Below are 24,197 nucleotides of genomic sequence, written 5' to 3'. Positions count from 1 at the left end.
CCTCTTGTATTCCTTCATACTATCCCCACCTCTCTTTAACACCCTTCTCTCTCTCTCCATCCTTTTCATTCTCGCCATGCCTCTTTTACTTGTTTTGTATCACTTTATTCTGTCTAATCTCTTCGCTATCTATTATTTTCATCGTTCACACGTTTTCTGTAATTTCATTCCTCTCTCTCTCTCTCGTTCTTCTTCTCCTTCAATTGTTTTCTATTCCCAATCTCAGTTCTATGGTCTCCCTTATTTTCCCCTTAGTTTTCTATCACTTCATTCCATCCCTCCACTCTCTATATTCCCCTTATCTCTCTCTTAATCTTTATCTCAAATCCTCCTTCTCTCTTCCCCCCTTCTGTTACAGTATGTTCCTCAGGACATCCTCTGTATGACAAGCTGAGAACCACCACCACCACCACCACAGGCCAATAAATGGCAAGTTCCTGGAGCCCCAGCACAGCCACACAGGGGGCCAGGGGGCCAGGAGGAGGGACGCCCTTGGAGGCCCCTAAAAAGACTCCATCTAACACGGACAGGGGACCTGAGGGCCTCATCCCCGTAGGTCATTCTCATGACTAGTAAATACCTTCTCCTGCTGAAAAGCTATTTAACTGCAGCGGGGTACTATGGACATTTTATCCTGTGTCCAAGTGGACGTGTACTGTATGTGTGTGTGTAAATGTGTGTCCACATATGTGTGGGAGTGTGTATAGGAGAGGGAGAGAGAGAGACAGAGTCAGAGTCAGAGAGAGAGAGAGAGAGAGAGAGAGAGAGAGAGAGAGAGAGAGAGAGAGAGAGAGAGAGAGAGAGAGAGAGAGAGAGAGAGAGAGAGAGAGAGAGTGTGTGTGTGAATAATTTGTGTGACTATAATGTGTCTGCCTGTGTGTAGTAGGATCATGTATATGGTGTGTGTGTGTGTGTGTGTGTGTGTGTGTGTGTGTGTGTGTGTGTGTGTGTGTGTGTGTGTGTGTGTGTGTGTGTGTGTGTGTGTGTGTGTGTGTGTGAGAGAGAGAGAGAGACAGAGAGAGAGAGAGCACCCTGAGAGGTTACTGATACTGTTTCAATAGTATCAAAACTTAATATTAACACAATATCTCCACCAACAGAAATCCGAGGTGTCGAAAGCCCCAAAGCTGAGCCTGTACATTTTCACATTAAAAAGGTATATATTGTGTGTGTGTGTGCATGTGTGTGTGCGTGTGTGTGTGTGTAAGTGAGAATGATTGTGTGTGCGGCGTTGCGTGCACCTGTGTGTGTGTGTGTGTGTGTGTGTGTGTGTGTGTGTGTGTGTGTGTGTGTGTGTGTGTGAGTGAGGGGGATCATTCAGCAGAAGATTTGCTGACAAGTTTTATTGGAACCAAAAGGGATGATCCTGGCCCGAAACCAAGTGATCTGTGTGCAGAGAGAGAGAGAGAGAGAGAGAGAGAGAGAGAGAGAGAGAGAGAGAGAGAGAGAGAGAGAGAGAGAGAAATATAAAACGAGGGATGGAAGGGAGAGAACGCAAGAAGTAGAGCAAAAAAAAAAAAAACCCGACAAAGACAGATGGAAAAGAGAAACAGTGAGTGAGGAGTTGGAGGAGGAGAAAAAGAGAGAAAGCAAGAAGAGCCGGTGCACACGTGTGTGCGTGAGAGAGAGAGAGTGTGTGTGAGTGAGTGAATGAGTGAGAGAGAGAGAGAGAGAGAGAGAGAGAGAGAGAGAGAGAGAGAGAGAGAGAGAGAGAGAGAGAGAGAGAGAGAGAAAGAGAAAGAGAGAGAGAGAGAGTCTTTCCATCTCCTCATCACACATGAAGAGAAATAAACCCTAAGGGCTGCTTTATCTTGCCTGACCAGTGAGGGTGCACAGGGGGGAGGGGGGGAGGAGAAGAGGCCTAAACCTGGCCAGCACTTGACAAAGTGTGAGTCCGCCATTGAGGCTCCATGATGGACTGGCGAGAGGAGTGTGTGTGTGTGTGTGTGTGTGTGTGTGTGTGTGTGTGTGTGTGTGTGTGTGTGTGTGTGTGTGTGTGTGTGTGTGTGTGTGTGTGTGTGTGTGTGTGTGTGTGTGTGTGTGTGAGAGAGTTTGTGTGCACATGTGTGTGTGTATGTGTATGTGTGTGTATCCGTGGGTTTGTATGCACACGTGTCTATGTGTCTGTCTATGAAAGTGTGTGCACGTGTGTGTGTGTGTGTGTGTGTGTGTGTCTGTGTGTGCATATGTGGGTTTGTATGCAATATGTGTGTGTCTATTTAAGTCTGTGTATATGCACGCGTGTCTGCGTTTGTAAGAGGGGAGGGCACAATCGTGTTTTTGATAGCACAAGGACTCATTGTTGGGGTGACATTGGAAAAAAAAAAAGCAACAACCAAAAAGCGGGTCCCAGAGGTAATCTCCATCAATAGAGAGGGATTAGTCAGGGTCAAAGGTCAAGCAACAGGCGAGGACACAAGTGCCTAAATAAACATTTAGCACACAGGCGCAGACACGGTTGGGGTCGGGGGGGCAACACAACGGCCGATTACGGGACGGCCGGGGCTGGACTGGTACTCTGGCATACAGGGCATGTTCACAGTGGGCCGCCAGTCCTCAGAGGCCGGTGCTTTTTTATTTCATCATCATTTTTGTAGGTTTTTTTTTGTGTGTCTTTTTGACTTTTTTCATGACAGTAAAGTGCAGATGGTGACAGGAAGCGAGTTGGGAGAGAGAGAGACGGGGAAGGGTTGGCAAAGGACCCGGGCCGGGGATCGAACCCAAGTCGGCCACATAGCAAACAAGTGTCCTACCATATGTGCCATGGTAGGGCCTTGTTGTTTTGCTTTTGTTTTTTCCCTCAAGTGGCCCATCATTTAGATCGGGCCGCTCATAGGTCCCTCTTTAAAATAGAGAGTACTGAGACGATCATAAAATCATAGGAAAGCAGGGGGTGGTATCAGAGACAGTTTAGGTAGGAAGAGACATGACAGCTGGTGTAAGCGTCCATAGAAATTAACGGTGAAGATTCGTAACGCAAATATGGCGTCTTCCCGCCTTTCTGGTAACAAGAGCCAATGTGCCTGCTGAGCTGCGTTGCTAGTGAGCCAATCATCTGGCTGCATCTGCGCACGCGAAATGTTGCGCATGCTCAGTTGTGAAAAGCCGTTGCTCTCGTGGCGTTATGAAACTACTGCGCCTGCGCTGTCAAAAAAAAAGAGAGAAAAGTGGCTTAAAAAGCTTTATTTATTTCGTAGGACACAACTAAGTAGTCTAGATTGATCAGTTTTTCACGGTGGTTTCAACCATATGGTTTTCACAACCGCTGGGTTCCCTCCCGTCCTATACTCAGTATCCCCATTCATTTTTCACATCGACTCTCAGATCTGGTCTCACTAATGGCGAAATAGCACCCCGAAGGCGTCAACAAGATGGCGGCGACTGTCCCGTCTCTACCTAAACCGTCTCTGGTGTTACTGTGTGAGGGGCTGGCCTATGCCAAAAAATACTCAGACTAGTTTTTTGATCCCAGTCCAGCCCTGAGGATGGCTAGAGACCCAATCTAGGAGAAGGCCAAAAAGGCCATCCATTTTTTCGAAGAAAAAAAAAAAGACCAGAAAAAAAAGTTAAACAGGCCAACCGACGAGCTATCAAAAGGACACCCAACGCAAACAAAAACAAACAATAATAACGCTTTAAAGAGGGAAATGTCCACAAAGACGTGACACTAATAGCAGCTAATTAAAGGGTGTGAGGTAAGGGCACATTTTGTGTGTGTGTGTGTGTGTGTGTGTGTGTGTAGTTGTGTATATGTGTTGTGTGTTTCAGGAAGGGGAGAGGCAAAAGAGTGTGTGTGTGTGTGTGTGTGTGTGTGTGTGTGTGTGTGTGTGTGTGTGTGTGTGTGTGTGTGTGTGTGTGTGTGTGTGTGTGTGTGTGTTTCAGGAAGGGGAGGGGCAAAAGAGTGTGCCCCTGCACTCAAATGTGTGTGTGTGTGTGTGTGTGTGTGTGTGTGTGTGTGTGTGTGTGTGTGTGTGTGTGCACTGGTTTCCCTAATCTCGTGAGCACTTGAGCATGGATGCACACCAATCTCGCGGGCACTTGTGACCTCATGGGTACCTAAACCCGAGTCCTCATTAGGACAACCTATGGAATGGCTTTACAATGACCTCAAATGAAGCCTGAGTGAGAAATTTCAGAAAGTCCCATGAGGTGGGATTTTGAGAGAAAATGTGTGTGTGTGTGTGGCAGGAGGGGCAAGTTACTGACACCGGTGGCCAAACGGTGGTACTGCAGTGTGTGTGTGTATCTGTGTCGGTCGATCGCTGATGACATCACATCAACAAGTGTGCATACTGGACGGCTTTACGATTACGACCTGGTGGGGACATTGCCATGGTAAACTTTTGTTAGTGTAAAAAGTAAGCCTAGCCTAGCCTACTTTATTACACAGATGGTTGGTTCATGACTTTACAGAAAGCTAGATATTAAATTGATTTTAAATTCATTTAAAATGAAAAGACATTTTATTTATTTCGTTTTGGAGGGGTGGAAAGCAAGCAAGTATGAAGGTGACGGTCAACTGTGGTTCGTAGCCTAGCATGTAAGCTATCATGGATAATGTGTGAGTCTGCCCCGTCACCCAGCAGTCATCCCTCCCGATCGAAGCATTAGCCTACATGCCCTCGCACATCTTATTTAAGCCCAAATACAGCCTTTTACCGGTCACATCCCCCGCACGAAACATCGCCGCCATTTTATCCGACCTGTTCCACACACACATCTTTTCTAAGTGCCCACCATGATACCCCCATGCCAGGCCAGCCCCCACTATACTTTATGTTTTGGCCGCCATTTCGTCTAAAACGTTCCATACACCCCTTGTCTGAGTCCTCAGATGCCCACCTCCCAGACTCTCACGCGCCAAACGTTCCACGCACACCCCCTGCAAGTGCCCACTTTGACCGTGGTGTCACCGGTACCGGCTACCACCTTGCCCCCTCCCATCTCAACAGTAGACCAGACTGTAGGCGCTGTCGCTGCCGCCATTTCTTTCACAATGTACCGATAATGTGTTTTTTTACCGCCATTTTATCACATACGTTCGATGCACCTCTTGCCTGGGTACCCACATAACCCCGTGCCAGCCCACACCTTCCTATTAAAGTTCCATACACACCTTGTGTGGGTACCCACTGACTCCGTACAGGCTAGCCCCCTCCCCCTCCCACCCAGCTAGAGCGTAAATTCAAGTGATAATCCTCCCAGTCAATCACTCCCTCTGGTCGGCTCAAGTTGAAGTTCGTCGAACGTCCTGGATTTGCGTTATATGCAGCAGCATCTTTTACCACTGGAAAGTTAAACGGTAAGTATATTGCTCAGCGTTTAAACATCTGCGAATAACACCATTCAATCTGAGTGCATATTTTGAAATAAACGGATTCATTGCGCATATGCTAAGCACTGTATTTGACGTCCTGGGATCAGTGCATTCGGAAGCCCTTCTCTTTACCATATCAGTTTTGATTTTGTTAAGGCATTTACATTAATTTCTCCATTAGGGCAGATGAAACTGTTTGACTATGGACAAATCCCGAGAAGAAAAGACATCGTCCGACGAGGTAACTAATTTCTGGCTGAAATATGAAACTAGCTGATGATAGCTCTGAACAAACATGACTAGCTCCCATGCTAATCACGAATTTTAGCCTTATACATTAATGTCATTGATGGTGCGCGTTTTGTGTTGGTGATTGCATTGTGTAACAGCATAGGGAAGGACTGTCGTCCAATGTCGATATTTGAACATTTTCCAAATGCCGTGTTATATTTGTTGAACTGTACATGTAGAACCTAGAAATCGAGGTTGCATTGGCTGAATGAGTAGAGTCATAGTTGCGGTCTCTGGGGGAGCTAACACCTGTTGAGCTAACTAAGATGCTTTTTTTAAACAACACAGAACACCGTGTCTGTCATGCTTTCTATCGGTGCTGGTATTGCTTGCAATCGGTTGAAGTGGATGTTTGACGCGAATGTATCTAGAACTCTAAGCAGAAGTAGGTATTATGTCTGTTCATGCGTTTGGAGGGCCACACTTCTGCACTAGTCGTTATTATATGGCTGGTTAATGAGAGTTGGCGAAGAGCTTGTGTAGATGTCGTTCTATGCTTTCGCTTTGACCATGACATGCACGTTTCTTTAGACTATTTCTGTGTTGGAAATGTGAACATTTCAGTTGCATATGAGCAATTGAGAACGTTTGACCGACGTCTAGCAGGCATGGTTATATTCGCCTCGATTTCTTTTAATCTGTAGGCTAACGGCGTGGTAAACGGTGTTGTGCCTGTATTCGATGACGGACACAGAGCATGTTGACTCGTGTCTTCTATTTGGTGAAGTTATTCTCGATAAATGGTTATGAATGTTTATCTCCCATGGGCTACTAAGTATTGTAGACTATAGTTTGAAGGGACTGTAGTCTCATTGGACTAAGTACGGGAATAGATATTGCTCAGCCTTCAACATGCACACACGAGAACAATTGTCTTATTTTTATTTGGTTATCCAACATTCTTGCATTGTTGTTTTGGTTACTTTTTTTGAGGTGGTGAGCTCAGAGAGTTTTAATGGTAAGGTCTTGAAATGCATTTTAATGTTCATACTTTTCTGGCTATTAAATGTGATGCATTGTAATGCATACACAAATGAGATGAAGAAAACAGATCCAACAGCAAACTCAAGCGATTAATAATATTGGTGATGGGACAATAATGTGGTCTTTTCACACCATCATCCACATACATTTTCTTCCAATTTAAACCTAACCTTGTATTTCATCATGAACAGGAGAATGAAATGTTGCTCTTTTCAGCAAAACACCTGTTAATTATTGAAACAAATGTTTGCAGACGAAGCAGAGAATGCTGAGATTCAAGAAACGTCTCAAAGGTCTAATAAATCACCATGACATGTGCCAAGCACGCTATGAAAACAGGATGTCAAATGCAAAGGTTTGTTTTTATTTCCTGATCTGTAATTAAACCAAAGTTTCTTGATATGCAAGATGTAGGGAAGCTAATGACATGGCAGTTACCAGAGTTGTACATAGAAGTACTCCTACATATGTAATTACAGTAGTAGTATGAAATTACATAGTTGAGACCATGTAATATCATACTAATTAGTGTTGTACTTACATCTGTAAGAGTAGTTCAACTTCCACTTCATGGTGGTTACACTAGCCAGTTAAATGTTAATGTCTGGGTTTTGCTGTCTACAGTAAACAATTGTAACTCCTTTTCACAAAGTATTAAGACTTGTGGCTAAATCATGTTAATGGCAGCAGTTCTCGGTCCAACTGCACTATTTGTCTTTCCTGAGAGTCATTAGTAATGTCAATAGCTCTGTATTATGTGCACATGTTTTGCAGGACGGTGCTAATGCTTTGAATCATCCGAATATGACAACAACATTGAAGAATTCAGGAGCATCACTCTCTGTAAGTAACATTCCTAATGTACAGTTTTTAGCATACAATGTGCATATTGATAACATGGGGTAACTGAGGTGTTCCTGCACAGTCCGCCACCTCCTAGTCCAATAGCTCAGTGCTACGATAATGTGTGAGGCTTCAGGGAGGAGGTTTACTTACATTCCACGCCACACTCTGCTAGTTGGCCTCTGAGCCATTCTGATAGCTCAGTACTGCGATAATGTGTGAGGCTTCATGGAGGAGGTTTACTTCCATTTCATGCCACACTCTGCTAGTTGGCCTCAGTTACTCACACTCCCCTTAAAACCTCACTCCTACACTCCCCGGGTCATCGGCACCAGTGTAATTGAGGTGTTCCTGTGCAGGCTGCCACTCAGGGATCAAACCTGCCACCTCGTAGTTACCGTGCCAGTTTGGGTATAGGAGGTACAGCACGACACGAGAGTTGTACAAAGAAGTACTCCTACATATGTAATTACAGTAGTAGTATGAAACTACATAGTTGAGACCATGCACTATCATACTAATTAGTGTTGTACTTACATCTGTAAGAGTAGTTCAACTTCCACTTCATGGTGGTTACACTAGCCAGTTAAATGTTAATGTCTGGAGTTGGCTGTGTACAGTAAACAATTGTAACTCCTTTTCACAAAGTATTAGACTTGTAGCTAAATCATGTTAATGGCAGCAGTTCTCTGTCCAATTGCACTATTTGCCTTGTTTTTCCTGAGAGTCATTAGTAATGTCAATACCTCTGTATTATGTGCACATGTTTTGCAGGACGGTGCTAATGCTTTGACTGATCCGAATATGACAACAACATTGAAGAATTCAGGAGCATCACTCTCTGTGAGTAACATTCCTAATGGACAGTTTTTAGCATACAATGTGCATATTGATAACATGGGGTAACTGAGGTGTTCCTGCACAGTCCGCCACCTCCTAGTCCAATAGCTCAGTGCTACGATAATGTGTGAGGCTTCAGGGACTGCTAGTTGGCCTCTGAGCCATTCTGATAGCTCAGTGCTACGATAATGTGTGAGGCTTCATGGAGGAGGTTTACTTACATTCCACGCCACACTCTGCTAGTTGGCCTCAGTTACTCACACTCCCCTTAAAACCTCACTCCTACACTCCCCGGGTCATCGGCACCAGTGTAATTGAGGTGTTCCTGTGCAGGCTGCCACTCAGGGATCAAACCTGCCACCTCGTAGTTAACGTGCCAGTTTGGGTATAGGAGGCACAGCACGACACCAGAGTTGTACAAAGAAGTACTCCTACATATGTAATTACAGTAGTAGTATGAAATTACATAGTTGAGACCATGTAATATCATACTAATTAGTGTTGTACTTACATCTGTAAGAGTAGTTCAACTTCCACTTCATGGTGGTTACACTAGCCAGTTAAATGTTAATGTCTGGAGTTGGCTGTGTACAGTAAACAATTGCAACTCCTTTTCACAAAGTATTAGACTTGTAGCTAAATCATGTTAATGGCAGCAGTTCTCTGTCCAATTGCACTATTTGCCTTGTTTTTCCTGAGAGTCATTAGTAATGTCAATAGCTCTGTATTATGTGCACATGTTTTGCAGGACGGTGCTAATGCTTTGAATCATCCGAATATGACAACAACATTGAAGAATTCAGGAGCATCACTCTCTGTGAGTAACATTCCTAATGGACAGTTTTTAGCATACAATGTGCATATTGATAACATGGGGTAACTGAGGTGTTCCTGCACAGTCCGCCACCTCCTAGTCCAATAGCTCAGTGCTACGATAATGTGTGAGGCTTCAGGGAGGAGGTTTACTTACATTCCACGCCACACTCTGCTAGTTGGCCTCTGAGCCATTCTGATAGCTCAGTGCTACGATAATGTGTGAGGCTTCATGGAGGAGGTTTACTTACATTCCACGCCACACTCTGCTAGTTGGCCTCTGAGCCATTCTGATAGGTCAGTGCTACCGATACTGTATGAGGCTTTGGGAGGGAGGCTTACTAACGTTCCACACCACACTCTGCTAGGTGGCCTCCATTTCAATAGCAATAATATACTGTGCAGCAATAATACTACTATAATAATAGTACACCACCGTTAAAAGCACAGTAACATTTTGAACAATATTTCAATAAACATAAAAGTTACATGTATTTCAAATATGCACATAGGGTATATTTTTAATAAAACATCCATGTAGCTTACCACAGAAAAGCAAGTTTGATTATAACAAAAATCAGCATTGTCCATAGTTGTGCGTTAAGGGTCATTGTCAAGAAAACAATGATCAACAGTGAAGGACACTGAGTAATGCCAACATATTCGTAGAGCAATACTGCTATGTATTCATGATTTCCAGAACATTTGTCAGTCAAGGTGGGTGATTGGTTAGCTCAGGGATGTGAAACATAAGGCCCAGGGGGCAGATCCAGCACTCCCTAGGGATCAATAAAGTTATCCTATTCTCCAAGGGCCATACTTTGAGCACTATTTCTCCCTGCACTTTAGGCCTATATTGAAGGCAGCCACCTTTAAAATAGGTCTCTAGGTCCTCTGAATATAACTACATAAAATCTAATTTCTAAGATTCCTTTACTGAATATATCACATTTCATGTTAAGATGCATAACATTAAAATTATATGGGGCAGTTAAAAATGACTGCATCAAAAGATATATAATTGACTGCATGTGGCCCTTGAACTGAAATGGGTTTGGCACCCCTGGTTTAGCTGGTATCGGAGACATATGACTATCATGCTTGGAGTGGTCATGTTGAGCAGTTTCATAGGAATGTGATCGGATAATGCCATTCGTTGCAAAGTAACTTTTCTTATATTTGCAACACCTGTTTTGCAGGGGACCTAGTCAAGGAGGGAGATGTTTGTTGTCAAGGTGGCCATCTTAGTTATTAAGTAATGAGGGAAACCTTGATTTGACATACACCACCACAAAACACAATTTGCATTAACCATAAAGCGCAAGGTTGGTTGATAATTCTGTTAGTGATGGTCTCTGATGGCTACCTCACTCACTACATGGAAATTGGATACCATCCCTCCTACAATTTGGTGTGGCGTTGCTGTGGGGCCTTGATCAATCCAGAACATGCCATAAACATACATTTGTTCTTCTACATACATTTTCAGGAATCAACAGAAGGAAGCATGTTTTCAGTTACTCCCTCAACACCATGCCAGTCTCCTACCCTGGTAAGATTAAGACAACACCGCTCACTATTTTCAACACAATCACACTTGCTGTTATTTTTCTACATGTTGCATATTATGTTATTGCCACTAACTGAAAAGCCAGAATGTTCTACAACATCAAAGTCTAGAAATGAATGTACCATAATAAACCAATATTCTGTTATAAAACATCAGCTAAGAAACAAAAATGTGTATCTCTTTGCAGAAAGGAGCTGATGATTTAGAATCTTCTCAAACAACACCATCGATGAATTCAAGACCATCATTTGTAAGTATCCTTCCTAATGTTCTGTTTCAACAGCAATGGTGTGTGTGATGTTATGTGGCCTTGATGTGGACAAGGCCTGTAGCCATTGCATAGGCTGTTTTGCTAGGTATTGGGTGGCTTAAGCATACATTGTTTGGTGCCTCACCACATCACCCTACCCCTCTCAATACAATAATTTGTACAATTAATGTGGTTCACAACATGCCAGTGGTATGTTGTTTTGCCTGCAGAAGTGTGTGCCTATACCAGGTTACACTATTTTTTTCTTTTTTAATAGAGTGATATAGCGTTGCGAATTGATACATTGCAAGACCCACACCCTGTCTACCGTACTCCTGTATTTTGCCTGAACTCGGGATATAGGATGTCAAACATTCCTTTGATTTCTGTTTTTCTTTGTGTAACGTTCCAGGAATCAACAGATGAAAACATGTCTTCATTTACTCCCACAACGCCATGGCAGTCTCCTATCCTGGTAAGATAATGAAATCAATTCTCACTATTTACACAATCACAATTATCAAACAAGTTAAAAGGTATTTTAGTGTATTTTGCATTATATTATGATGTTACTACCACCAACTGAAAAGAAGGAAACTCTCCCCCTCAAGGCCCACATCTGGAAATGTGTGCTTTAAAGGTACACTGTGAACGATTTTTATTTCCAGAATTCATGCTACCCATTCAGTAATGTTACCTTTTTCATGAATACTTACCACCACCATCCAATTCTAAGTATTCATTATGACTGGGGACAATTGCACTTTTCATACATGAAAAGGGGGATCTTCTCCATGGTCTGCCATTTTGAATTTCCAGTAATAGACATTTTTAGCTGGGAAAATGATTTGGACCATACTGGAAAGTATTAGTTTATTACTTATTGAACTTTCACAAAAAGATCAAATTTGCCAACGGACAACCCAGTTTAAATGAGCAGCATAGTTGCAGTACATTTTTTGACCATTTCCTGCACAGTGTACCTTTAATAATGTTATTATGTTGTATATGTATATCTTGCTTCTTACAGACAAAGACAAATCTCAATAACCTGTCATGCCTGGGTGTCTTTTTTTGTATTTAGTACAGTGACCAGGACTCTGCAGAAGAGTCCACACCTGACTCTGAGGAGGAATACGTACCTGACTCTGTAGATGAAGACACGTCCGATAAAGACATGGAGGATGAAGAAGTGCTCACAACACCTTACAAGAGGAAACAGGAAAGACCATTTCCACTTAAAAGGCACGGGAAAAAGCCGATGACTGAAGCGAAGCGAGTTAAGGATCAGCACCACCCACCAGAGGATTGTACCACTGAAGACCCTAGCAGCGACTCTCTTTCTGTAATGATATTGTCAAAGAAGCCTGATGGAAGAAGGTCTTACAGCAAACATTTCTGCCTGTTCTGTGGAAAGGGATATTCCAAAATGGCCCGCCATTTGGAACAGATGCACCAGAAGGAACAAGAAGTAGCAAGGGCTCTTGCATTCCCAAAGAAGTCCAAGATGAGACGAATCCAGCTGGACTTGCTAAGAAAGAGAGGCAATCGTGCCCACAATCTAGAAGTGTTGTCAGCTGGTAAAGGTACCCTGGTGCCTTGTAAGAAGTCGAATGATGTTGTCAATCCAAAGGAATTCATGCATTGCCTCAATTGTCAAGGCCTCTTTAAAAGAAAGTTTCTTTGGAAACATATGCAGAGATGTAACTTGGCTCGCAGATGTGGTACTCCCGCTCCAGGGAAAAAACAGAGTTCAGGCGCTTTGTGCTTTTGCTCAACCTGTGCCAGAGGGAGTCAACCAAATGCTGTGGAAAGTAATCAGCGTCATGACCCAAGACGACATTACAGACACCATAAAGCGGGATCCCTCAATTATCAAGATGGGTGAACATCTGTACAACAAAGTGGGTTCAGATCCAAGTAAGCATCAGTACATCAGGCAGAAACTGCGTGAAGTGGGCAGACTTCTACTCTACAGTAAGGAGGTGGGTCATCTGAAAACCATGTCTGATTTCGTCATACCTGCCAATTTTCCACATGTTGTCAGTGCAGTACGACATGTGTCAGGATTCAGTGCTGAAAAGAACAACTTCCGCATTCCATCACTGGCCTTAAAGTTAGGCCACAGTTTGAAAAAAATTGCAGACATAATCGAATGTGAAGCTATGATCTCAGGAGAAAAAGAAACTGTCCAGAATGCCCGGAACTTCAAACAAATCTATGACACTAAGTGGAATGAATGCATCTCTTCTTCGGCTCTTCGAACACTAACTGATGCCAAATATAATGCACCACAGCTCCTCCCCTTCACAGATGACGTCCGGAAGCTGCATCTGTACCTTGACGACAAGCAAAAAGAGAATGTCCGCAAGCTGTCAGCTGTAGTCAGCCAGAAGAACTGGGCCAGTCTAGCTAAAGGGACTTTGGCCCAGATCATCTTGTTTAACCGTCGGCAGGAAGGGGAAGTTTCCAAAATGCCACTAACAGCATTTACATCGCGAGACGCATCCTCTATGCACCCTGATGTTGAAGAAGCACTAAATGAAGTGGAGAAGAAACTCTGTGGTCACTTTCAACGAGTAGAGATAAGGGGCAAGTGTGGCAGGAAAGTCGCGATTCTTCTTACTCCACCCATGGTTCAGTCGATGGAACTCCTTGTTGAAACGCGCAACAGCTGTTTTCCTGATGAGAACCAATACATGTTTGGACGACCAGGAACACAGTCCCATTTCAAAGGATCCGACTGTATTCGGATTTTTGCGCAAAATTGTGGGGCAAAGCATCCGGAGAGGCTGTCCTCCACCAAGTTACGAAAGCACATTGCAACCATGTCCAAGGTGTTAAACTTGACGGACACTGATATGGATCTTTTGGTTGAGTTTCTGGGTCATGATATCCGCGTGCACAAGAAGTTCTACCGTCTTCCTGAAGGCACTTTGCAACTGGCCAAAATAACGAAGATTCTTACAGCGCTGGAAACTGGTCGGTTGGCAGAGTTCAAGGGCAGAAATCTTGATGAAATCAATATCGACCCCAATGGTATGTAATATATTAATAAAACTACTCAGATAATATCAAGAGTTAAATTTCCATCTCCCCTTGTTCATGATTTCTCTGTTGTTTTTCCTGTTTTTTTTTTCCAGAGACACTTGATGTTACGACAGGGTTTGCTGATGAGGACTGCTCAGACACGGACCCTACCCCATCACAGCCAGGTCCCAATAACACCAACAAAGATTCACCATCTACATCAGCCAGAGATGAAACGCCACGTATGTCATAAGTACAACCATGCAACCATGTTAATTGAAGTTTTTTATTTTCTATTCTTTCCCTTTAAGTGTTATGCTTGTTTCTCAATTGAATCATACAGGGTAATAGTTTAGATTGAAGGTGGAAAAAGGTGGGATAACCTGACATTTGAAAAGGGTTGTGTAGACTTTTTGAAGCCACTGTATGCCATAAGTATAAAAAATGATCTTGATGAGCTAATCTTGACAAGCGCTGTGATGCGTAGAAAGGTCAACCAAGTGAAGGAGAAAGGTGATGGCAAGAAAGGGTAAGATGAGATGACACTTGATTGTTATTACTCGTGTACAAATACAAGGCTTTGAAAATGCAGTTTAGCATCTAATCACAAGCGAAAATAGTCCAAAAAAGTACAAAATGATTTAAGATTGAATACCGTTTTTACATATTAAAAGAGATATTTACAGGTGAATGTGTTTTATGTACAAATATTGCAAGTAAGGTGGACTTAAGTAGAGTATTGACAGAATAATAAAGAGTGCAGTTCATGTATGAATAAGTTATGGGAGAAGCATGTACGCAATTGGAAGAAGGGAGGGTATAAATTATGATTAAGAACCAATAAACAGATGGCGAGGTATCTCCCCTTGTTCATTATTTCTCTGTTGTTTTTCCTTTTTTTTTCTTTTCCAGAGACACTTGATGTTACGCCAGGGCTTCCTGATGAGGACTGCTCAGACACGGACCCTATCCCATCACAACCAGGTGCCAATAACACCAACAAAGATTCACCATCTACATCAGCCAGAGATGAAACGCCACGTATGTCATAAGTATAAAAATTTATCTTGATAAGCTAATCTTGACAAGCACTGTGATGCGTAGAAAGGTCAACCCAGTAAAGGAGAAAGGTGATGGGAAGAAGGGAGGATATTAATTGTGATTAAGAACCAATAAAGAGATGGCAAGGTATGGATGAAAGGAGACGGGTGAATCATATTTTCTCTTTAGTAGGATGACAGAAAATGTAAACAATGATTTGCTCAGTTTGTTATCAGCAAGTTGGAGGTGATGTAATGCATCATTATAATACGAAAAGGTCTGGACATGATGAGGTTAGAAACCTAAACTTCTTAAGTCTAATGCATAACAAATCACACCTGTCATTTCATGTTTGAGTAAAAGAAAGACTTTCTCCAATGCCACACTATTTGTTGATAACACGCTTTAACTATATATTGTGCAATGATTATGAAACATTAGGTTGATTCAATCACAGTCCACAGTATCTATCAATTTCATGACTGGTGGCATGAAAGAGAACAGAGGGCTGCAATTGGACCCTGAGCCATAGAATGTAATTTTAGCAGATTGTATGTCTGTATTTATCCTGCAGAGACTGGACCAAGTACAGCAGCCAAGAGGAGGTGGACACAGGAGGAGGTTGCAGCTGTTGAGGCCAAGCTCATGAATCTCATAAAGGCAGGAAGAACACCCGGTAAAAGGCAGTGTATCGATTGCATTCAAGCTGCACCAAAAGCGCTACAAAACAGAGACTGGACTGCCATCAAATACTACGTCAAAAATCGAATCGCCTCATACCAAAGAGTGGCAAGTAAGAGGGTCACATAAAAATGTCCCAGACTGGAGCATTGGTATCTTGCAGTAGATAAACAGCTAGGTTGTTGGTGTTCACGTCCTCTTGGCTGCTGTATTTGGTTCATTTCTGCAGGATAAGTGTTGGTGTTAATGTTGTCTTGGCCACATTCTCTTGGTTTTCTTTTATGTAGTATGATAGGCTCAGATGTTTTTTTCCCTGGTGTGATTCAGAAGTTTATAACCTTGAGTAAAACTTATGGAAAGTCTGGTTAATTATATCCCCGAAACGCGGCGCGTCAGGGATGTAATGGTTTTACGTGCACCGCCATGTCCGCCGCGTTAGGTCTTTAGTGTTAACGCGATAACTTTCGAACGTATGATTGGATTTGTCCCAGATTTGGTTTGTGAATGCTCTAGGGTAGGTTCATGAACTGATTCGAGTTTGGAGGTCAACACTTTCAAAATGGCGGAATTTTTATTTGGCCCATAACTTCTGACTGGGTGGATTGATTTGCGCGGTAATTCCTTATTTTAATGGTTCACCATTTCAGTGAATCTACCATATTAGGTACAGTGTAACAATATTAAATACCATGCAATACTAGTGTAACAATATGCAATGTCATGTAATACCACTTACACACAAATACATGATGTAAGTACAAAATTGGTACATTGTGTTACACTGGTATTACATGGGGATTAAATACGTTGCACTGGTTATTACACTGTACCTAATGTGGTATATCCTCTGTAATAGTGAATCATTAAAACAGTGTTACCATTTGCCCTATTTTTTGCTTCATTTTCACAATAATCTATTGGTTTTAAGCCTATGCACGTCATTGATCTATGTATAGATATTAAATATATTTCTTTTATATTTCGTATTTATCAATATCATATACGTTTTTGAAAAGGTGGATGGGAGTGGTAGGAATGATGGGGGACTGGAAGTGTCGCGTTTCGGGGATATACCTTAAGCAGTCGAAAGAGACTGCACAGGCTCAGTTTGAAAGTGGTTGATATGTTTAGTGCCTGATTCTTCATTTATTTCACATATGCTTTGGGCCGCAGACCTTTGGCGCAGCTTGGTGTGCAAGAGTTGTGGTGTGCAGGTTTGTGATGTGTTTAGTTGATACAAGGTTAAATTCTGTCTGTAATATAAGCCTTTGTTTATATAGGTCTGGGGTCTGAGCAAGTGACCTATCCACATGTAGGCTATCCTCTGTTAGTTTCTTATGTGCTACTTCCCCCCTTTTCTTGTGGGCACAATTAGGAGATAATCTGTCCCCTTAAAGTGATACTGCCCCATTTTTGGAAATTAGCTCATATTACACATCTCCTTGAGTTATATGATTGAGTTTTACTTTTCTCCTGTACTTTCAACCGTTCTCTGAGTACGGCAGTGCACATTTTATCTCCAAGCTAGCAGTTAACATTGACTCCTATCAGACCAGTTAGCTGCCAGCTGGTCTCATAGGACTGAATGTTTACTGCTAGCATGGAGGTAAAATTTGCACGGCCATACTCAGAGAACGGTTGAAAGTACAGGAGAAAAGTAAAACTCAATCATATAACTCAAGGAGATGTGTAATATGAGCTCATTTCCAAAAATGGGGCAGTATCACTTTAAGGGGACAGATTATAGGGGACAGATTAAGGAGGCCCCCGTGTCTCACCTTGCAAAGTTTAGGGGCCACCACCACTCACACGTACACACACAGTCTCTACCGCAAATAACTCCTCTCACTCTCTCTCTCTCTCTCCTCTCATCTCTCTCTCCTCTCATCTGTCTCTGTCGCTTATTCTTTGCTAATCTTACATGTTACAGTTATTCTTATGCACTTTTATCTGCACACTTGCACCACTTGATGTGTAATTTATTGAAATGTATTCTTTTGTATATTTCATTATTAGAGTGAAACATCCGGATTTTCAACTGTCTATCATGTAGACTGACATTCTTTCTTATAAATAGGTTCCAGAAGTGTAGTTGTATTGCATCAATGGCCAGATGTTTCATAGTTTTGGCAATAAAAACAAAAACAGTTGTGGACTTAATCATGAGTACATTATTTATTTCAAGTCCCCAGACGGTCCACACACATGGCGAACTTTGATGACATCACAAGTCCCCAGATGGTCCACCTTTGAAGTCCTCATGAGTATTGAAAAAGTCAGGTACCCTTTATTTAAGTGTTAGAGGAAATATCAACAGATGGGCTCTATAACAGTATTTTTTAGAAACCAAAACCAGAGAAACAGTAACTCTAACACCTTCAGAAAGGTTGGTCCCCATTGGGCACCTCCTGGTCAATAGTCCCCACGAGGTAAGGGAAACCAGTATGTGTGTGTGTGTGTGTGTGTGTGTGTGTGTGTTTGTGTGTTTGGGCTGACTGGCTCCGTCCATAATGACTGGCTTTGTCGCCACTCAAGAGGTGACAGACATGACACTTTCTGATGATGTCATAAAAAGGAGTCTGGAGTCGTGAGGTTGCCGGGGTGACCGGGTGTACCAGTATGCCCTCAGAAAGGTCTACAACTCCTCCGTAAGCACTAAACAATAAACAGGTAAATATGAACAGGGACAGACAGAAGGGTGAATGCAAAGCAATGAAAGATGGCGATAATGTCAGAAATCAAAATATGCCATGAAAAATACCAAGACATAAACGAGTGGTCCTAAACTTTAACTCCGTTGATTTAATGCTGTAAGACAAGATCCCAGTTATACATTAGCGGCTACCAGGGGTGCGTTTCTCGACCAACGTTGTTGTTAACTAAGTTAGCAACTTACTTGGTTCTAATGCAACTTCCCATTGGAAACCTAGTGAGTTGCTAACTGGTTAGCAACTATGCTTTCGAGAAACGGGGTCCAGAATGGCAATGTGGAAGTCATAATGTATTGCTTAAGACTGTGTAATGTTGAGATAGTGTAGTGCTATAGTACTTATGTCTTTCCGAGGACTGGTATCCACCGGTATAACGACGCAAGGTAGGAGACTACTACTTTTCTCACCATCAGTTGGCACTGGCACATGGCTTGGGTGAGAAAATATGTATCGATTCAGGAGGATGAATTGTGTGTAGACCTATCTTTTAAATCTTAAGACAGGCAGAGGTCAACTCCCAGGAAAGTCCAAGTAAGTACCTCAAAATGCCTGTGGAGAAAAGAGCCTGCAAAGCAAAAAAGCCCAGTTCCCCTTACTTCTTCAACGAGAAAGGATGCTGACACAAAGCATCTCAGCCAACTGGGATCAATCCACTCACAGAGAGCTTTCTAACTGTGAGGCAGCAAAAACGGACCAAAACCAAAAACTGACTCCAAACAGGTCAAACGAAAACAAACACGAAAGCTGCCAATCTGACCGCATTAAAGCGGTTACAGCGTCAGGCTTGGCTGCGAGATGCACTGCCCTACAAAAGGCCTAAAGTGTGAAGCAAACTGTGAAGAACTTGCCCGTCAAGCAACACAAGCATGGCCGTAACAACCATTGAGGACACAGAGGTCATGTCCTCTGTATTTTTTTCAGTTATGTAAAATGCATCTATGAAGAAAATCGATATATGATCAAGAAAGATAAATACAATCTGTATACCCCATCCCCATTTATCCTCAAGGCAGTGATCAATGAAAACAAACGTAAGAGTTTGACTGAAGTGTTTGAAGCATTCTAAATGTAGGCCTACAGTATGCAGTACAGCAAGCAGTATTTGACCTCGGTAATTGAAAATGTCTAGTTACGGCCCTGAACACAAGTAGTTTTCAACCGTTAAACAAGGCGTCCAAAAATCTACTGTTTCTGCAGCGTGCCAACGTGGTGAAAGGCAACCTGAATTTTCACTTGGCAAACCTCGACCAACTTTTAACGGCACGCTAACGAGGTTCGGAGAACTTTCTCTGTTAGCTCCAAACTTGGGGAAACATTGAAACTTTTTGGGGGATACAAACGATGAAAAGAGGTTGTTCATATAGTAAGTGATGTTGCTTTCATCAACTTTCTTAATAGCAAAAAAACCTCCAAAAGATCATAATCACAAGACAAAGGAGGTGTTTACAAAGTCACTCTCCAGTCCTGAACTCAATTTGACAAACAACAGCGTGTAGTTACTCTATTTGAGCCTTGTGGGGCCATGATAAGACAGCTCAAGGCTGGAGTGAAGAGATAGCCAGAAGGACACCTCATTTCTCTCCACGTCTTGCCTCCCCTCCTCTCCTCTCCTCTCCTCTTCTCTCCTCTCTCCTCTCCTCTCCTCTTCTCTCCTCTCCTCCACCCGCCTATCCTCTCCTCTCTTCCACTCTCCTCTCTTCTCTTCTCCTCCCCACTCCTCTCCTATACACTTCTCTCCTGTCCTCTCCTCTCCTCCACCCGCCTATCCTCTCCTCTCTTCCACTCTCTTCTCTTCTTTTCTCTTCTCTTCTCCTCCCCACTCCTCTCATATACACTTCTCTCCTCTCCTCTCCTCTCTCTTCCACTTTTCTCCCTTCTCTTCTCTTCTCCTCTCCTCTCCTCCCCACTCCTCTCCTATACACTTCTCTCCTCTCCTCTCCCCTCCCCTCCCCTCCCCTCCTCTCCTCTCCTCTCCTCTCAGCTGGGCTGGAGCAACAGAGGGCTTAAAGCAGGCGATGAGCTCACTCCCTCCCCCCGCTCTCCACCCTCCCTGCCCAGGAGCCTGAGGGGATGGGAGCTTAAGCACGGACAGACGCCACTGTTCACGGCGGGAGCTGAAGGATGAGCAGCCGCTGACGGCCACTTGAGGGCCCGTGTGTGTGAGTGCATACTGTGCAAATACACACATGTGCTCGTGTGCATGCACACACACACATCAACATGCACATACTGTGCACGCTGTTTGCGAGTACACACTACACTACACACATTACTATTAAACTAAGAAGATACTCAAAGAAACTGTGTCCAAGATATGCACTAAACAAAAGACATATCCAACATGCATGCACGCACGCATGCGCACACACATGCACACGCACGCACGCGCACACACGCACGCACGCACACACACACACACACACACATGCCGCACACACATGCACGCACACGCACGCATGCACGCACGCGCACGCACGCACGCAGACACGCGCACGCACACGCACGCACGCACACACACACACACACACACACACAGTCACAAAGCACAAAGCTGTGCAAACTAAATAAAACAGTTTGTGGGTGTCAACGGTCTCACGCCGCAGTGGCGAGGCAGGCGGAGTTTAGTACGTAGAGTACGGTACAGTACGGCGGGTGAGGACAGGAGAGGTGTCTGCCTCTCCTGTCCGCCAAAAACTCTGTGTGTATGTGTGTGTGTGTGTGTGTGTGTGTGTGTGTGTGTGTGTGTGTGTGTGTGTGTGTGTGTGTGCACTCCCTATGTGTAAAAACAGGAGGTTAACGTTCAGCCCATAAAGTAAAAGGACCAAGCTGACACATTTACACTAACCCTACTGTAGCACTTGGCATCATTAATCTTTAAATACACTCGTAATTTAACAATTCAGGCTTTTTTTTGTCAAACGTTTATGTGTGCAAAATTTAATTTAGGTTGGCAAATAAGACCTTGTAGCTAGCAACGGCCGAGAAAGAGGCAGGAAAATACACAGAGAACAACACATATAGACACACACACACACACACACACACACACACACACACACACACACGAGCGCGAGCACACACACACACACACACGCACACGCACACGCACACGCATAAATAGAGAGAGAGAGAGAGAGAGAGAGAGAGAGAGAGAGAGAGAGAGAGAGAGAGAGAGAGAAATTGAGGGACACAGACACGATAGATATACAGTCCCAGGAAAAAGTTTGTACACCCTTTGAAATTTCTTACCTTTCTGTCAAAATTGGTCATAAAACATGGTCTGACCTTCCTGGAAATCACAAGAAGGAACAACCAGAGTCTGCTTTAACTAATTCAACCCAAACATTTACAAGTTTTCATATTTTCATTGGCCATAAGATGTAAACATTCACAGGACAGCAAGGCATAAGTAAGTACACCCTTGCATTCAATAGGTTTTAACCCTAAGTTAGTCGCAATAACCTCAACCAGATGTTTCCTGTAGTTGCAGATCAGATTAACACAACAATCTGGATGTATCTTGTCTCCCTCTTCTTTAGAAAACTGCCTCTCGTCAGCAAGGTTTGTGGGATGTCTGGAGTGCATAGCTTTCTTGACTTCATGCCATATAATCTTAATTGTTTTTTGTCAGGGCTTTGACTGGGCTATTCCAGAATGTGTATTTCATTATTAGGAAGCCATTCTAAAGTCGATTTGCTTCTAAAGTATGGGTTGTTGTCACATTTCAGCACCTATCCTCTTGTGTGCTTCAACTGTGTGACAGACTACCTCACTTTTTTCTGTAAAATATCACAATAAACTTCTGAGTTCATTGTTCCACTGAAAATAGCAAACGGAAAAGGGCCCGAGGCAGCAAGGTAGCCGCATATAATGATGCTCCCGCCACCATACTCGAAGGTGGAGATGATGTTTTGGTGAAGGTGTGGTTCTCCAGTTCTCCTCCAAACATGACATTGTGTGTTCCCCTGAACAATTCAACTTTGGTTTCAACTTTGGTTTCAACGTTGGTCTACAGAATATTTTGCAGTAATTCTATGAAGCATATAAATGCTTTTTCGCAAACCTCAAAGGTGCAGCAATATTTTTTTGGACAGAAACCCCATTAATTTTAGATTGGCAGAATGAATCCCATTTTTAGCTATTCTTGGTTACATCTCCTCTTCTGAGTATGGTGGCGGGAGCATCATTATATGCGGCTACCTTGCTGCCTCAGGCCCTTGACAGTTTGCTATTATCAGTGGAACAATGAACTCAAGTTTATTGTGATATTTTACAGAAAAAAACGTGAGGAAGTCTGTCACACAGTTGAAGCACACAAGAGTATGGGTCCTGAAATGTTACAACAACCCATACTTTAGAAGCAAATCGACTTTAGAATGGCTTCATAATAATGAAATACACATTCTGGAATAGTCCAGTCAATGCCCTGACAAAAAACAATTGAGATTATATGGCATGAAGTCAAGAAAGCTATGCACTCCAGACATCCCACAAACCTTGCTGACGAGAGGCAGTTCTCTAAAGAAAAGGGAGACAAGATACAAACAGATTGTTTTGTTAATCTGATCTGCAACTACAGGACAAGTCTGGTTGATGATATTGCAACTAACTGAGGGTTAAAACCTACTTAATGCAAGGGTGTACTTACTTATGCCCTGCTCTCCTGTGAATGTTATGGCCTTATGACCAATAAAAATATGATAACATGTAAATGTTTGGGTGGAATTAATTAAAGCAGACTTTGATTGTTCCTTCTTGAGATTTCCGGGAAGATCAGACCATGTTTTATTATCAATTTTGACAGAAATGTAAGAAATTTCAAAGGGTGTACAAACTTTTTCCTGGGACTGTATATAGAGAGAGCAAGACAGTTCAAGAGGAACAGACAACAAAAAATATGGAAAGAAACTGTTACAACAACCCATACTTTAGAAGCAAATCGACTTTAGAATGGCTTCATAATAATGAAATACACATTCTGGAATAGTCCAGTCAATGCCCTGACAAAAAGCAATTGAGATTATATGGCATGAAGTCAAGAAAGCTATGCACTCCAGACATCCCACAAACCTTGCTGACGAGAGGCAGTTCTCTAAAGAAAAGGGAGACAAGATACAAACAGATTGTTTTGTTAATCTGATCTGCAACTACAGGACAAGTCTGGTTGATGATATTGCAACTAACTGAGGGTTAAAACCTACTTAATGCAAGGGTGTACTTACTTATGCCCTGCTCTCCTGTGAATGTTATGGCCTTATGACCAATAAAAATATGATAACATGTAAATGTTTGGGTGGAATTAATTAAAGCAGACTTTGATTGTTCCTTCTTGAGATTTCCGGGAAGATCAGACCATGTTTTATGATCAATTTTGACAGAAATGTAAGAAATTTCAAAGGGTGTACAAACTTTTTCCTGGGACTGTATATAGAGAGAGCAAGACAGTTCAAGAGGAACAGACAACAAAAAAGATGGAAAGAAACAGAAAAAGAAAATAAAGGCTTGAGCGTGAAAAAGAGAGGAAAGAATAGAGAAAGAAGCGAAGACCGAAAAAAAAGTGGGAAAGTCATCGTAACATGTTGCCTCCTCTCTTCCCTCCCCCATCCCCCACCTGGCTGGAGCTTTGCACTGTCTGGGCTCATCCAATCTCACTCATACAATCTCTCATCACTCATTGTACATTTGAATAATTAGTGAATGAATGAATGAATGAATGAATGAATGAATGAATGAATGAATGAATGAATGGGTGGCTAGACATGCATATGTAGTTGGTTATCTATATGTGTATGTATTGACTGTCTTTTACATTGAATGAATGACTTG

The 24,197-nt window shown here is 42.7% G+C and overlaps 1 protein-coding gene and 1 long non-coding RNA gene across 6 annotated transcripts in view; one reads left to right on the top strand and one right to left on the bottom strand.

Moving 5' to 3' along the window:
- ift80 (intraflagellar transport 80 homolog (Chlamydomonas)) overlaps nucleotides 1-24,197 on the bottom strand; it is a 130,588-nt gene that overhangs the window by 47,158 nt on the left and 59,233 nt on the right. The window lies entirely within an intron of this gene.
- On the top strand, nucleotides 3,971-7,612 carry LOC134454594 (uncharacterized). The gene is made up of 3 exons (XR_010035867.1): nucleotides 3,971-5,558; nucleotides 6,846-6,947; nucleotides 7,367-7,612. It is a non-coding gene; the product is annotated as an uncharacterized LOC134454594 (long non-coding RNA).

Source organism: Engraulis encrasicolus, chromosome 8 (assembly GCF_034702125.1).
Source record: "Engraulis encrasicolus isolate BLACKSEA-1 chromosome 8, IST_EnEncr_1.0, whole genome shotgun sequence".
Classification (NCBI taxonomy): Eukaryota; Metazoa; Chordata; class Actinopteri; order Clupeiformes; family Engraulidae; genus Engraulis; species Engraulis encrasicolus.
Note: the sequence above shows the minus strand (reverse complement) of the source record. Positions and strands in the feature narration are given on the sequence as shown.